Raw genomic sequence first — 14889 nt, forward strand, 5'->3', positions numbered from 1 at the left:
CCAGTCAAGGGGTTGTCTTTTCATTTTCCTTACAGTGTCTTTCAAAAAAGAAATGCTTTTATTCTTTATTAAGTCTTTTATCAATTTGCTGCTTTATGTGTCATGCATTTGGTATTATATACAGGAAACCTTCATCTAACATAAGATCACAAAGTTTTTCCTTTATGTGCTCTTTAAAAAAAAAATGACTACAGGAGCCTAAGTGGCTCAGTTGGTTAAGCGTCCAACTCTTGATTTCAGCTCAGGCCATGATCTCATGACTCGTGAGATCGAGCCACACACTGGGATCTGCCCTGACAGTGCAGAGCCTCTCCCCCCTCTCTCTGCCCCCTCCCACTCGCACTCACACTCTCTCTCTCAAAATAAATAAACATTAAAAAATGACTTTTTAGAGCAGTTTTAGGTTCACAGCAAAATTGAGAAGAAAACACAGAAATTTCCCATACAAAATTTCTCCCCTTATCTGTAGTTTTACTTTCTGAGGTTTAAATTACCCACAGTCAACCACAGTCCAGAAGCAGGTAATCCTCCTTCTGACATATCGTCAGACCAATAGTAGCCTAAAGCTATGTCACAATGCCCAAGTCATTCACCTCACTTCATCTCATCATGTAGGCATTTTATCATCTCACATCATCACAAGAAGGAGAGTGACTACAGTAAAATAAGATATTTTGAGATAAAGAGAAAGAGAGACAGAGACCATGCTCATATAACTTTTATTACCATACAGGCATACTTCAGAGATACTGAAGGATTGTTCCAGACCACCAAAATAAAGCGAGTATCATAATAAAGTGAGTCAAATGAATTTTTGGTTTCCCAGTGCATATAAAAGTTATGTTAACACTATAATCTACTACGTGTAAAACTGTGTTATATGTAAAAAACAATGCACATATCTTAACTAAAAAATAGTTTATTGCCAAAAAAATGTTAGCCATCATCTGAGCTTTCAATGAGTCACAATTTTTTTGCTGGTGGAGGCTCTTGCCCAGATGCCAATGGTTGCTGACTGACTGGAGTGATGGTTGCTAAAGGTTAGTGTCGCTACAGCAATTTCTTAAGATAAAACTACAGTGAAGTTTCCCATATCAATTGACACTTCTTTTCACATACAATTTCACTGTAGCATGCAATGTTTGGTGGCATTTTGCCCACAGTAGAACTTCTTTCAAAATTAGAGTCAATCCTCTCAAACCTTGCCATTGCTTTACCAACTAAGTTTATATAATATTCTAAATCCTTGGTTGTCAGTTCGACAATCTTCACAGTGTCTTTGCCAGGAGTAGATTATATCTCAAGAAACCACTTTCTCTGCTCATCCATGAGAAGCAACTAATCATCTATTAAAGTTTTATCATGAGATTGCAACAATTCGGTCACATCTTCAGGCTCCACTACTAATTTTAGTTCTCTTGCTGTTTCTACCACATCTGCAGTTACTCTTCCACTTAAGTCTTGAACCCCTTAAAGTCATCCATGAGGTTTGGAATCACTTTCTTTAAAACTCCTGTTCATGTTGATATTTTGACCTCTTCTCATGAATCACGAATGTACTTAATGACATCTAGAATGTGAATCCTTCCCAGAAGGTTTTTAACTTACTTTGCCCAGATCCATCAGAGGAATCACTATCTATGGCAGTTATAGGCTTAAGAAATATATTTCTTAAATAAGACTTGAAAGTAAAAATTCCTCCTTGATCCATGAGCTTCAGGATGGATGTTGTGTTAGCAGGCATGAAAACAACATTAATCTCATGGTACATCTCCATAAGAGTTTTTGGGTGACCAGGTGCATTGTCAATGAGCACTAATATTTGGAAAGAAATTTGTTTTTCTGAGCAGTAGGTCTCAACAGTGAGCTTAAAACATTCAATAAACTATGTTGTAAACAGATGTGCTGTCATCCAGCTTTGTTCCATTTATACAGCACAGTCAGAGAGGATTTACAATAATTCATAAGGGTCCTAGGATTTTCAGGATGGTAAATGAGCATTGACTTCAATTTAAAGTCACCAGATACATTAGCTCTTAACATGAGAGTCAGCCTGTCCTTTTGAAATTTTGAAGCCAGAAACTGAATTCTCTCTAGCTAAGAAAGTCCTAGATAACATCTTCTTCCAATAGAAGGCTGTCTCATCTACACTGAAAATCTGTTGTTTAGTGTAGTCACTTTCATTGATTATCTAAGCCAGATGTTATGGGTAACTTACTGCAGCTTCTACATCAGCACTTGCTGCTCCATCTTGCACTTTAATATTACAGAGATGGCTTCTTTCCTTAAATCTCAGGAACCAACCTTTGCTAGCTTCAAACTTCATCACGTCTCTCAGCCTTCACAGAATTGAAGAGAGTTAGGGTCTTGCTCTGGATTAGGCTTTGGCTTAAGGGAATGTTGTGGCTGGTCTAACCTTCTTTCCAGACCACTAAAACTTTCTCCATATCAGCCATAAGAACTTTTTGCTTATCATTTGTGTATTCACTGGAGTAGGATTTTTAATTTCCTTTAAGAAGTTTTCCCTTTATTCAAAATTTGTCTAACAGTTTGGCACAAGAGGCTTAGCTTTTGGCCTGTCTTGGCTTTCAACATGCCCTCCTCACTAAGCTTAATCATTTCCAGCTTTTGATTTAAATAAAGGATGCACAATCTCTCCTTTCACTTGAACACTTAGAGGCCACTGCAGGGTTATTAACTGGACTGATTTCAATATTGTTGGTCTCAGGGAATTGGGAAGCCCATGAAGAAGGAGACAGACAGGGGAGTGGCTGGTCAGGGGAGCAGTCAGAACACATACAACATTTATCAATTAAGTTCACCATCTTGCGTTTAAAAAAAAAAGCATTTAAGTTCACCATCTTGTATATGAGCACAGTTGGAGTAGCTTCCAAACAATTCAATAGTAAGTAACATCAAAGATTACTGATCACTGATCACCACAACAAATGTAACACTAATGAAAAGTTTGAAATATTGCAAGAATGACCAAAATGTTACATACAGACATGAAGTGAGCAAATGTTGTTTGAAAAATGGTGCTGATAGACTTGTTTGACACAGGGTTGCCACAAACCTTCAATGTGTAAAACAAAACAAAACAAAACAAAACAAAACAAAACAAAACAATATCTGTGAAGCACAATAAAACTAGGTATGCCTGCATAAGATAATACTATTGTATCAAGGATAAATGTCCCCAATTGAATACTTGTTGCTATGTAAAAGAATATCTTATTCCTGGGAGACACATGCTAAAGTATTCAGGGAGTTAAGAGATAGCACGTCTATAATTTCCTTGCAAATGATTCAGCAAGTATAACAGTTAAAATACATATCAATTTATTCTTGCAATCTTTCTGTAGCTTTGAAATTTTTCAACATAAAAAATTAAAAATGATAAAGTAAATAAAGGGGCTAATATAGAGAAACTCTTGCACTTGTACATCAGGAGATATGTATATGTTCACAGCAGCAAATGTGCTCTCATACTACCAAAAACTTAATCCAAATGTCCTTCAACAGCAAAATGAATAAACAAAATATGGTACATACATAAAGTGGAATACTACAGAGCAGTAAAAATGAATCAGCTACAGTTACACATCACAACATAGATGAATTTCCAAAGCATAATAGAGAATGAAGGAAGTGCAAAAGACATCATGCAGTATGATTCCAGTTATTTACAGTTCAAAAGCAGACAAAACTAAACATAACTATCAGGTAAAACGTAAGAAAAGCAAGGGTAAAAAGGTCATTAGTATAATATATAATCTACCATCTGAAAAAATTTAGTAGCTTTATTTAAAATGAATATCTTGCTGCCCTTTACCAGTTTTGCTCTTCCTGTTAACTTATTATAGGACTGTGCACAGGAAACTTTATAAATTATGGTCTCAGAGGAGTTAAGATGGCAGAGAAGTAGGGGGACCTGGGCTTTCTTGTCCCCCCCACACACAGCTGGATTGAGGTCAGATCACCCAGGACATTGATCATTGGACTGGCAGAAGGGTCTCCATGGTTGGGGTACACAGAATGGCAGGTATGAGGTGCATGGGAGTGAACTGGGGGAGAGAAAAATGGTGGTGCTATGGAGGAGAAAGAACCCTTTCTGTGGAGTGAGCAAAGAGAAAGCATTGGGGGGACTGAAAGAGTGCAGAATTGGGTTCACAAAAGAGGAAAACCTCTCTGGACCACAGACTAGGGAGTGGGAGGTACTGAGTGTCACAGGTTTGTTTGCAAACAGCGTGTGGAGCTCAAACTCTGAGGTTCTGCAAGTGTGTGACTTTCTTCGGAGCTGTGACCTGCACTACTGGGATGAAGGAGGAAGCTGGCCCTGGCATGCAAGCGTGGTGTAGAGCTCTCAGGTGCACTGGAAGAGAACATTCCCCTTCCTGGAATACTTTTGGTAGAGGGTTTATTGCCTCCCAAGGACAAAAGACCCTGTAGGCACCATTGAAAGGCCTTTCATTGGCAGGGGACAGAGGTACACACAGAGCGCATATAATTTTGTTGCTTTTAACAGTGTTGCACCAGAGATTCCACACACTGCACAAGTGTAGGACTGTTTTTCTGGGACAGAGGTCATCAGACATAGCATGGAGAGGCTCTACTCCAGAGGAGGGGGGCAGGTCCCTGTACTGCCAGGTCCTTTAAGATTTTGAGTTTTGAAAACCAGTGAGCACCAAAGAAAAAATGCAGGAGAGCTGTGGTGCAGGGCCACCTGACTGTCCTCCCTACTTTGTGAGGGTTGCCTGAACAGCAGGGGGTGAGATCCCCTGTCTGGAGTTGAGAGACTGGGGTGGCACCATTTTCCCCCCAACATCAACGGGGTGGGACTTCTGAGAGCAACACAGCAGCCCCCAGTGGAGGCAGGACCCACTTACACCAAACCTTGCCCCTATATGCCTGGCAACTACATATTTACTGGGGCAGCTGACTCAGCCAGTGCAACAGGCGTCTTCTCCAGAAGAACAGCACTGGCAGCACTGCACCAAGTACACTGAAAAATTAAATGCTTCAAAACGACACTTGCAGTTCTGCTGGAAATAGGACCAGGCTTACTTTTTTTTTTTTCTTTCTTATTCTTTTTTTCTTTTAGAATCAGGCTTATAGTTTTTTGTTTGTTTGATAATTTGTTTCATTACTTGTTCTCTTATTTTTTGGATCAGTCTTCTTTTTTTTTTCTTTTTGTATTTCTTTAGAATAAGGCTTATAGTTTTTTGATTATCGGTTTGTTTTTTCATTTTTTTTTCATTTTTTCTCTTTCAGTGGGGGATCAAGCTTTTTTTTTCTTCTTTATTCCAGGCTTATTTTAACAAACAAATCAAAGCATACCAGATTAAAGGCCCAAACACTCCATACAGCAAGCAAGGAGAAGCTCTGTAGAGGAATGACCAGCGGGAGATAGCAGACAAAACGCAACAGTAGAGTGCACAGAGCATACACCAGAAACACTTCCTGGAATGCCAGGCACTGGACAGTGTATGACCCCTTTCTAATATAGCATTACTCTCAGGTGCAGGAAACATAACAAGCTTTCAAAACATGCAAAGGACAGAAACTTAGCCAAAATGACAAGATAGAGGAATTCTTCCCAAAAGAAAGGTCAAGAAGAAATCACAGCCAGGGACTGGCTCAAAACAGATATAAGAATTTAGAACAACAGGGGCGCCTGGGTGGCGCAATTGGTTAAGCGTCCGACTTCAGCCAGGTCACGATCTCGCGGTCCGTGAGTTCGAGCCCCGCGTCAGGCTCTGGGCTGATGGCTCAGAGCCTGGAGCCTGTTTCCGATTCTGTGTCTCCCTCTCTCTCTGCCCCTCCCCCGTTCATGCTCTGTCTCTCTCTGTCCCAAAAATAAATAAACGTTGAAAAAAAAATTAAAAAAAAAAAGAATTTAGAACAACAGTCATAAGAGTACTAGCTGGGCTTGAAAAAGCATGAAGACACCAGATTAACCTTTGTTGCAGATATCAAAGACCTAAAAACTAGTCGGGATGAAATTTAAAAATGCTGTAACTGAGACACAAAACTGACTGGATATACTCACAAAGAGGATTGAAGAAGCAGAGGAGAGAATAGGTGACATAGAAGATAAAATAATGGAAAATAATAAAGCTGGAAAGAAGAGGGAAATAAAACTATAAGATCACAAAGGGGAACAGCAAATAAAGCCTAAATCCAGCACTAGAAGGGAAAAAAACAAAGATTACAACAGAAATAAATAATATAGAAAGAAGAAAAAAACAGTAGAACAGATCAATGAAACCAAGAGCTGGCTCTTTGTAAGAATAAAGAAAAATGATCAACCCCTAACCAGATTTATCAAAAAGAAAAGAGAGAGGACCCAAATATATAAAATCATGACTGAAAGAGGAGAGATCACAACCAACACCACAAAAATATAATTATAAGAGAATACTATGCAAAATTATATGCCAACAAACTGGGCAATCTGGAAGAAACAGACAAATTCCTAGAAATTAACAAACTACCAAAACAGAAACAGGAAGAAATAGAAAATTTGAACAGACCCATAACCAGCAAAGAAATTGAAACAGTAATAAAAAATTTCCCCCCAAAACAAGAGTAATAGGCCAGATGGCTTCCCAGGAGAATTCAACCAGACATTTAAAAAAGAGTTAATACCTATTGTTCTCAAACTGTTCTAAAAAATAGAAATAGAAGGCAAACTTCCAAAATCATTCTACAAAGCCAGAATTACCTTGATTCCAAAACCAGACACATACCCCACTAAAAAGAATTACAGAGCAATATCCCTGATGAATATGGATGCAAAACTTCTCAACAAGATATTAGCCTATCTAATTCAACAGTACATCAAAAGGATTATTCACCATGATCAAGTGGGATTTATTCCTGGGCTGCAGGGCTGGTTCAATATTTGCAAATCAATCAACATGATACACCATGTTAATAAAAGAAAGGATAAGAGTCATATGATCCTGTCCATAGATGCAGAAAAAGCATTTGACAAAATACAGCACCCATTCCTGACAAAAATCCTCAACAAAGTAGGGATAGAGGGAACATATCTCAACATCATAAAGGCCATATACAAAAGACCCACAGCTAATATCATTCTCAATGGGGAAAAACTGAGAACAGTTCTTCTGGGGTCAGGAACAAGGCAAGGATGCCCACTCTCACCATTACTATTTAATATAATAATTGCTTAGCCTCAGCAATCAAACAACAAAAGGAAATAGAGGACATACAAATTAGCAAGGAAGAAGTGAAACTTTCACTATTTGCAGATGACATGATACTTTATGTAGAAAACCCAAAGGACTCCACCGAAAAAATAGGTAGAACACATGAATTCAGCAAAGTTGCAGGAAATAAAATCAATGTGCAGAAATCTGTTGCATGTCTAAACCAATAACGAAGCAGCAGAAAAGGAAATCAAGGAATTGATCCCATTTAAAATTGCACTAAAAACAGTAGGATACCTAGAAATAAGCCTAACTAAAGAGGTAAAAGATCTTTAGTCTGAAAACTATAGAAGACTTATGAAAGAAAATGAAGGGGACACAAAGAAATAGAAAAGGATCCCATCTCATGGATTAGAGGAACAAACATTGTTAAAATGTCTATGTTACCAAAAGCAATCTACACATTTAATGCAATCCCTATCAAAATACCACCAGCATTCTTAATCTCTATCAAAATAACAGCGGGATTCTTGACAGAGCTAGAACAAACAATTCTAAAATTTGTATGCAACCAGAAAAGACCCCAAATAGCCAGAGTATGTTGAAAAAGAAAACCAAAGTTGGAGGCATCACAATTCCGGATTTTAAGCTGTATTACAAAATTGTAATCATCAAGATAGTATAGTAATGGAACAAAAACAGACACATAGATCAGTGGAACAGAATAGAAAACCCAGAAATGGAGTCACAAATGTAAGTCCAACTAATCTTTGACAAAGCAGTAAAGAATATCCAATGAAATAATACAGGCTCTTTAGCAAATGGTGTTGGGAAAACTGGACAGTGACATGTAGAAAAATGAACCTGGACCACCTTCTTACACCATACACAAAAATAAACTCAAAATGGATGTAAGACTTAAATGTGATACAGGAAGCCATCAAAATCCTAGAGGAGAACACACACGCAGCAACCTGCTTTACCTCAGCCACAGCAACTTCTTACTAGACAAATCTCAGGAGGCAAGGGAAACAAAAGCAAAAATGAACTACTGGGACCTCATTGTGATTAAAAAGCTTCTGCACAGTGAAGGAAACAATCAACAAAACTAAAAGACAACTGACATAATGGGAGAAGATATTTGCAAATGACATATCTGATAAAGGGTTAGTATCCAAAATCTATAAAGAACTTATCAAAATCAACACCCTAAAGACAAATAATCCAGTGAAAAACTGGGCAGAGGACATGAATAGACACTTTCCTAAAGAATACATCCAGATGGCTGACACATGAAAAGATGCTCTCCATAGCTCATCATCAGGGAAATACAAATCAAAATCACAATTAGATACTATCTCACACCTGTCAGAATGGCTAAAATTAACAACAAAAGAAACAACAGGTGTTGGCAAGGATGAAGAGAAAGGAGAACCCTCTTGCACTGCTAGTGGGAATGCAAACCGGTGAAGCCAGTCTAGAGAACAGTATGGAGGTTCCTTAAACAACTAAAAATAGAACTACCCTACAATCTAGAAATGGCACGATTAGGTATCTGCCCAAAGGATACAAAAATACAGAATCAAAGGGGTACATGCACCCCATTGTTTATGGCATCAATGTCAATAATATCCAAAGTAGGGAGACAGCCCAAATGTCCATTGACTGATGAATGGATAAAGAAGATGTGGCATACATATACATCAAATATCACTCAGCCACCAAAAAGAATGAAATCTTGCATTTGCAATGACATGGATGGAGCTGGAATGTATTATGCTAAGTGAAATAAGTCAATCAGAGAAAGAAAAATACCATATGATTTCACTCATTTGTGGAATTTAACAAGCGAAACAGATGAAGTTATGGGAACGGTAGGGGAAGAGAAGAGGGGTAATCAAACCACAAGAAACACTTAATGATATAAAACAAACTGAGGGTTGATGGAGGGAGGTGAGTGGGAGATGGGCTAGATGCGTGATGGGTATTAAAGAGGGCACTTATTGGGGTGATCGCTGGGTGTGTACTCAAGTGATGAATCACTGAATTCTACTCCTAAAACCAACATTACGCTATATATTAATTGACTAAAATATAAATTAAAAAAGTAAAATTATCGTCTCATTACTGCCTGTGTTAGCTCAGATAGCTATAGATAGATATAGATATATAGATATAGATACAGATATAGATATATAGATATATAGATATATATATTCAGTCTCAGCACTGCAAATAGGATATACAAGATCATAATAGCTATTTGTCCCTAGGATGCTTACTTCTTTTTGCACTTACCTTTTCTATTCAGTGGCATTGCCTTTTCTTCTAGCACTATATAAATTATAATGTGAAACATCTACCATTCACTGTCAAAACAGTGCCTCCCCTCAGCAGAACAGAAATAACAGCATGCTCACAACCACAGCTAACATAGCCATTAATAAGCACCAGGAGAAACACTTTGAGCTGGGGATAGAGACAAACAGACTGGAAGTCAACATATCCAAAACGATACCATATGAGAAACATATTTATTTATTTATTTATTTATTTATTTATTTATTTATTTATTTATTTATTTAAATAGGAAATTTATTGTCAAATTGGTTTCCATACAACACCCAGTGCTCATCCCAACAGATGCCCTCCTCAATACCCATCACCCACCCACCCCTCCCTCCCACTCCCCATCAACCCTCAGTTTGTTCTCAGTTTTTAAGAGTCTCTTATGTTTTGGCTCCCTCCCTCTCTAACCTTTTTTTTTTTCCTTCCTCACCCCCATGGTCTTCTGTTAAGTTTCTCAGGATCCACATGAGAGTGAAAACATATGGTATCTGTCTTTCTCTGTATGACTTATTTCACTTAGCATAACACTCTCCAGTTCCATCCATGTTGCCACAAAAGGCCAGATTTCATTCTTTCTCATTGCCAGGTAGTATTCCATTGTGTATATAAACCACAATTTCTTTACCCATTCATCAGTTGATGGATACTTAGGCTCTTTCCATAATTTGGCTATTGTTGAAAAGTGCTGCTATAAACATTGGGGTACAAGTGCCCTTATGCATCAGCACTCCTGTATCCCTTGGGTAAATTGCTAGCAGTGCTATTGCTGGGTCATAGGGAGATCTATTTTTAATTTTTTGAGGAACCTCCACACTGTTTTCCAGAGTGGCGGCACCAGTTTGCATTCCCACCAACAGTGTAAGAGGGTTCCCATGAGAAACATTTTTTAAAAATATTTACTTATTTTTGAGAGAGAGCATGTGCACAAGTGGGGGAGGGGCATAGAGAGAGAGAGAGGGAGACACAGATTCCAAAGCAGGCTCCAGATTCTGAGCTGTCAGTGCAGAGACCAATGCAGGGCTCAAATTCAAGAACCATGAGATCATGTTCTGAGCCGAAGTTGGATGCTTAACTGACTGAGCCACCCAGGCGTCCCCACATGAGAAACATTTTATAGAATTTGGCTATTAAGTTCTAGAGAAGGATGTGGAGACAAGACACATTTGATAATTAAACTGAAATATCTAAAGAGGTATCACACATGGAAGCTGGATTTGAGTTGTTCTTTATTACCCCAAGGGTTAGAACTTCAGGGGACTGGATGTGAATCAGTGTAAGGGACAGCCATGCAGTTATAGAATAGCTTCACAGTCAAGTGAATAGAATATTTCAAGAAGTATTCTAAAAGAGGTTAACCAAGCAATGGGATGGGATTGTGGAGTAAAATGATTGGGTTCTGAATGTCTGGTTTCTGTGCAGATTCTAGGTATGAGGGAAGATGTTGAGCTAGTAGTTAAGAGGCCTGAGTCACTGTCCTTGCTCACCCACTAACTAGCTGTATAACCACCATTGGGGGACTTAATTTTTCCTCTTTTAATGAGGCAAGAGTATGAGGAGAAGTTGATAGTAAAGGCAATGTCTTGACAGAGTCAACAACAACCCCAAATCAGGTTAGTTTAGTACTGATGTCAACCTTATGGTAGCAAATCAATTGAGGCCAACCTAATTTACTAACAATGGGACTCTTACATAGACCAACAAATTTTAGTGGATTTCTTCTCTGGGGAAACAAGAGTGAAAGTATAATGCACATATCACCACCATGGAATTAAAAACAGATTTAATCAAAGAGAAAGATCACATGAGAGCTATGGTTGATGCTCAAAGAGAATCAGTTTGCCTTTGAGAGGAATTACCCTTCAAGAGTATCTTTATCTTTGGCTTCTATGTAATATCACTATATTACCTGGAACTAAATACAACAAACATTTTCTTTTTCATTAATTTATTGTATTACTAAATAGTACATAATGAGCAAAGTTAATTGGTCACATATTTCTCACATTCTGAGTCTTTATAAGAGTACAGAGGGGGTGCCTGGGTGGTTCAGTCAGATGGGCATCTGACTCTTGGTTTCAGCTCAGGTCATGATCTTGTGGTTTCATGGGTTCAAGCCCCACATCGAGCTCTATGCTAGCAGCTTGGAACCTTCTTGGGATCCTCTCTCTCTCCCTCCCTCTCTCTCTGCCCCTCCCCCACTTGTGCTGTGTCTCTGTCAAAATAAATAAATCAACTTAAAAAAATAAGAGTAAAGAGGAATAGCTTATCACATACTCAACATCCCAGGAACCAGAGAAGTCAGCTGTGTTTGTATTATTATTATAAATATTACAGAGGAGGGAAAATCATTTTTCTTGGTACTTAGACCCAGGACTATGGACAGGAAAGAAGCCTCATTTCTGGTCATACTGTTTCCATCACAATATGAGGAATATAGTCACCCATATCTGATTTTCAGCTGCTTGGTAGTTTTTAGCAATTGTAATTCAGAAGTATATCAGGGTTCGTACAGGAAATAGAATTCTACTCAGATAATTCAATTAAAACATTTTCATAAAGGACTGCTTACAGATGTATGAGTAGGGTTAAGGGAAACAACAAGAAAGGTTGAGAAACCAAGAGATGAGTCATAGCTAGAAGCCATTACCGACCCTAGGATTAAAAGGGAAAGGGGAGTAAATAGTGTTACAAAAACCAGTAAGAGCTGGAACCATGAAGGAAGAGACATACAGTAGAAGCTGTAGTCAAGGAGAGACTCAACCACAGCCAGAACCAAGGCATGAAGCCAGGTGGAACAGGGAAGAGATATCCCAACCTCTCTCTCTCTTCATGTCCTATAATGTTTATAGCTGAGCCAATGAAGCAAACTCAGGAATTCAATACATGTTCAAAATTATTTGCTGAACAACTATCTCCTAACTCCTATTTCAGTTTTCTTCCCAATAGTAGCATACTCTCATGGGGATGTGGTCTAGAAATGTTTGGTGATGACCACCTAATCTGTAAATATGTCCATATGCCACTTGGAAGAGAAAAACGATGCATGGGGTCACATTTATTAAAATTTGATCTTCATTAGAAAATTAATTCAGCCTCTACTATATGGTGTTGGAGACAAAAATGGTCTCAGACTTCATGGGTCTGGTCTTCTACAAATATTAAAATGTCCAGAGACATGCTCAGCAAAAAGAAGAGAGGATACAGACACTACACACAGATATAAGTTTGACCATAGAGACATGCGTATCTAAGGTATGGGTACATGGGCATATGTGTGTGTGCCTTTAGTGAGTGTGTGTATGTATATATGTATATATGTTCTGGATACCCTCCACTTCCCTTCCCCAGTTGCCTTCCAAGATTCACTCTCCACTATTCTCCACCTGCTTTGTATCCTGGGACAATGACCTATGTAAATTACATCATTGAGTTTCCTCACCCTCTGGCTTCCTGTTAGGTTCAGACAATGGGAAGAGCACCATCAAAAGATCAAAGGGCAGGAAAAGAGAAAGATATTTATCTCTTTGACTCCTTGTGGGGTCACTATGGCTGGCCACATCCTCAACTAAAAATCACAATTTCTATCATGCAATTCATCTTTCTCTCCAGATTGCAGTTACCGTTCTCTTCCTTTATCCCTTCAGTGGTGATAGCACCTTGTTGTGACCATCTGTAAATAGTACCTTTACTAAACTCTTTTCAGATTACCCAATTTGAATGCCATCTGTTTCCAGCAGAGACTCTGACTAGTACAATATTCCCTAACAACTCACAAGGATTAATAGTGTTCTTGCAGTCTAATACAACATTCTGGGCTTTAAAAAATAATATATTTTGGTAGCAGTCTAGGTCTATTAGACTGTAAGATCTTCAAGAGCAGGGATCATACCGTACACATGGTTATAACATTTGCAGGCCTAACTAGCTCCTGCCCCATAGCTGACACCCAACAATTATTCTGAGGAATTGAGTTGAACTAAAATACAATACAGCTATTCCTAGGCTATGATCTTGAATGAACAAGATAAACATTATCTTAATCATGACATAAAAATCACATGATCCTAAAGAATGTGGGAAATGTTAAGTTGCTGAACATAATATCCATTCTAATGTCTTCTTCATGCAGAAATAAACGGTGTTTAAGGGTATTATACAGCTTGCTGTGTAATTACATTAATCAGAGAGTGCCTGTTCTGCTGGTTCCTTTGCTGTTGCCATGGTAGCAACCGCATGTTTGCAAGTACAGAGCACACATAGAACCCATTCTTAATTACACATGTAGCATTACATTTCAGAGAACACAATAAATATGGAGGTCAAGGAGTACGTGGAAAAGAGATATGATGAAAAAAGATTTTCTCTCTGGTTTTTCTATCTCTTGATAATTCCTAAGCCCTTTATTAGTATGACTCCCTATTACCCTTTCTCTTTCACTGCAGTAAAAAGGCCTCGGCAGCCACCCACCAAATTATAATCCTCTGCTCCTAAAATGATCCAGAACTGTCTCTGAAAAAAATGTCAGTAGGAAATTAAGTCCTATCATAACAAAACTAGAGTGGAGTGAGTGTCCACTGACAATTTTCTAAAAAAAAGCGACACCATCTTCTTTTTTTGTATCAGAGCAAAGCACCAAAAGCCTCTCTTTCTACAGGGCGCCTGGGTGGCTCAGTCGGTTAAGCATCAACTTTGGTTCAGGTCATGATTTGTGGGCTGGAGCCCCGCATCAGCACAGAGCCTGGAGCACAGAGCCTGGAGCCTGCTTGGGATTCTGTGTCTCCATCTTCTCTGCCTCTTCCTCACGCGCACATGTGCGCATGCTCTCTCTCACTCTCTCAAAAATGAATAAACGTTAATTTTTTTTGTAAAAAAGCCTCCCTTTCTAAACAGTCTTTACATTACTAAGAGTTCTTAGTTGTGCTTAAATACCTTGCTTGACTGGGCACTCTGGGTAATAACTTTTTGCCCTTTATAAGGATATTGCCAAGATCAATTACTGTGCATTTTACAAATAAATCAAAAAGAAAATATCAAGTCTAAAAAGAATTTTTCAATCAAAAGTTTTTTATTCAGTCAGGGTTAAATGATACTTTTTCTTTCTCTCCTACTTTTCAGACATTTCTTAAGGAAGATGACATATTCTTTGGAGGAATAAAAGGTAGTCAGTCTTTCCATAATTCTAATTAAGTCTTTGCAAAGAAGAACCATATGCTAATTCAATCTAGTTGAAAAACTTATTTATTTTAAATAGTCCCACAGTTTTTTTTAATGTTTATGTATTTATTTTGAGAAAGAGCGAGAGCACATGTGTGTGAGCAGGGGAGTGGCAGAGAGAGAGAGGGAGAAAGAGAATCCCAAGAAG

General features: G+C 38.3%; 1 pseudogene; it reads right to left on the minus strand.

The window, feature by feature from the left end:
- Nucleotides 1-936: 936 nt before the first annotated feature.
- Nucleotides 937-5130, minus strand: LOC123383480 (annotated as a pseudogene).
- Between the last annotated feature and the right edge of the window lie 9759 nt (nt 5131-14889).

The sequence above is a fragment of the Felis catus genome, chromosome X, assembly GCF_018350175.1.
Source record: "Felis catus isolate Fca126 chromosome X, F.catus_Fca126_mat1.0, whole genome shotgun sequence".
In the NCBI taxonomy this organism is placed as follows: domain Eukaryota; kingdom Metazoa; phylum Chordata; class Mammalia; order Carnivora; family Felidae; genus Felis; species Felis catus.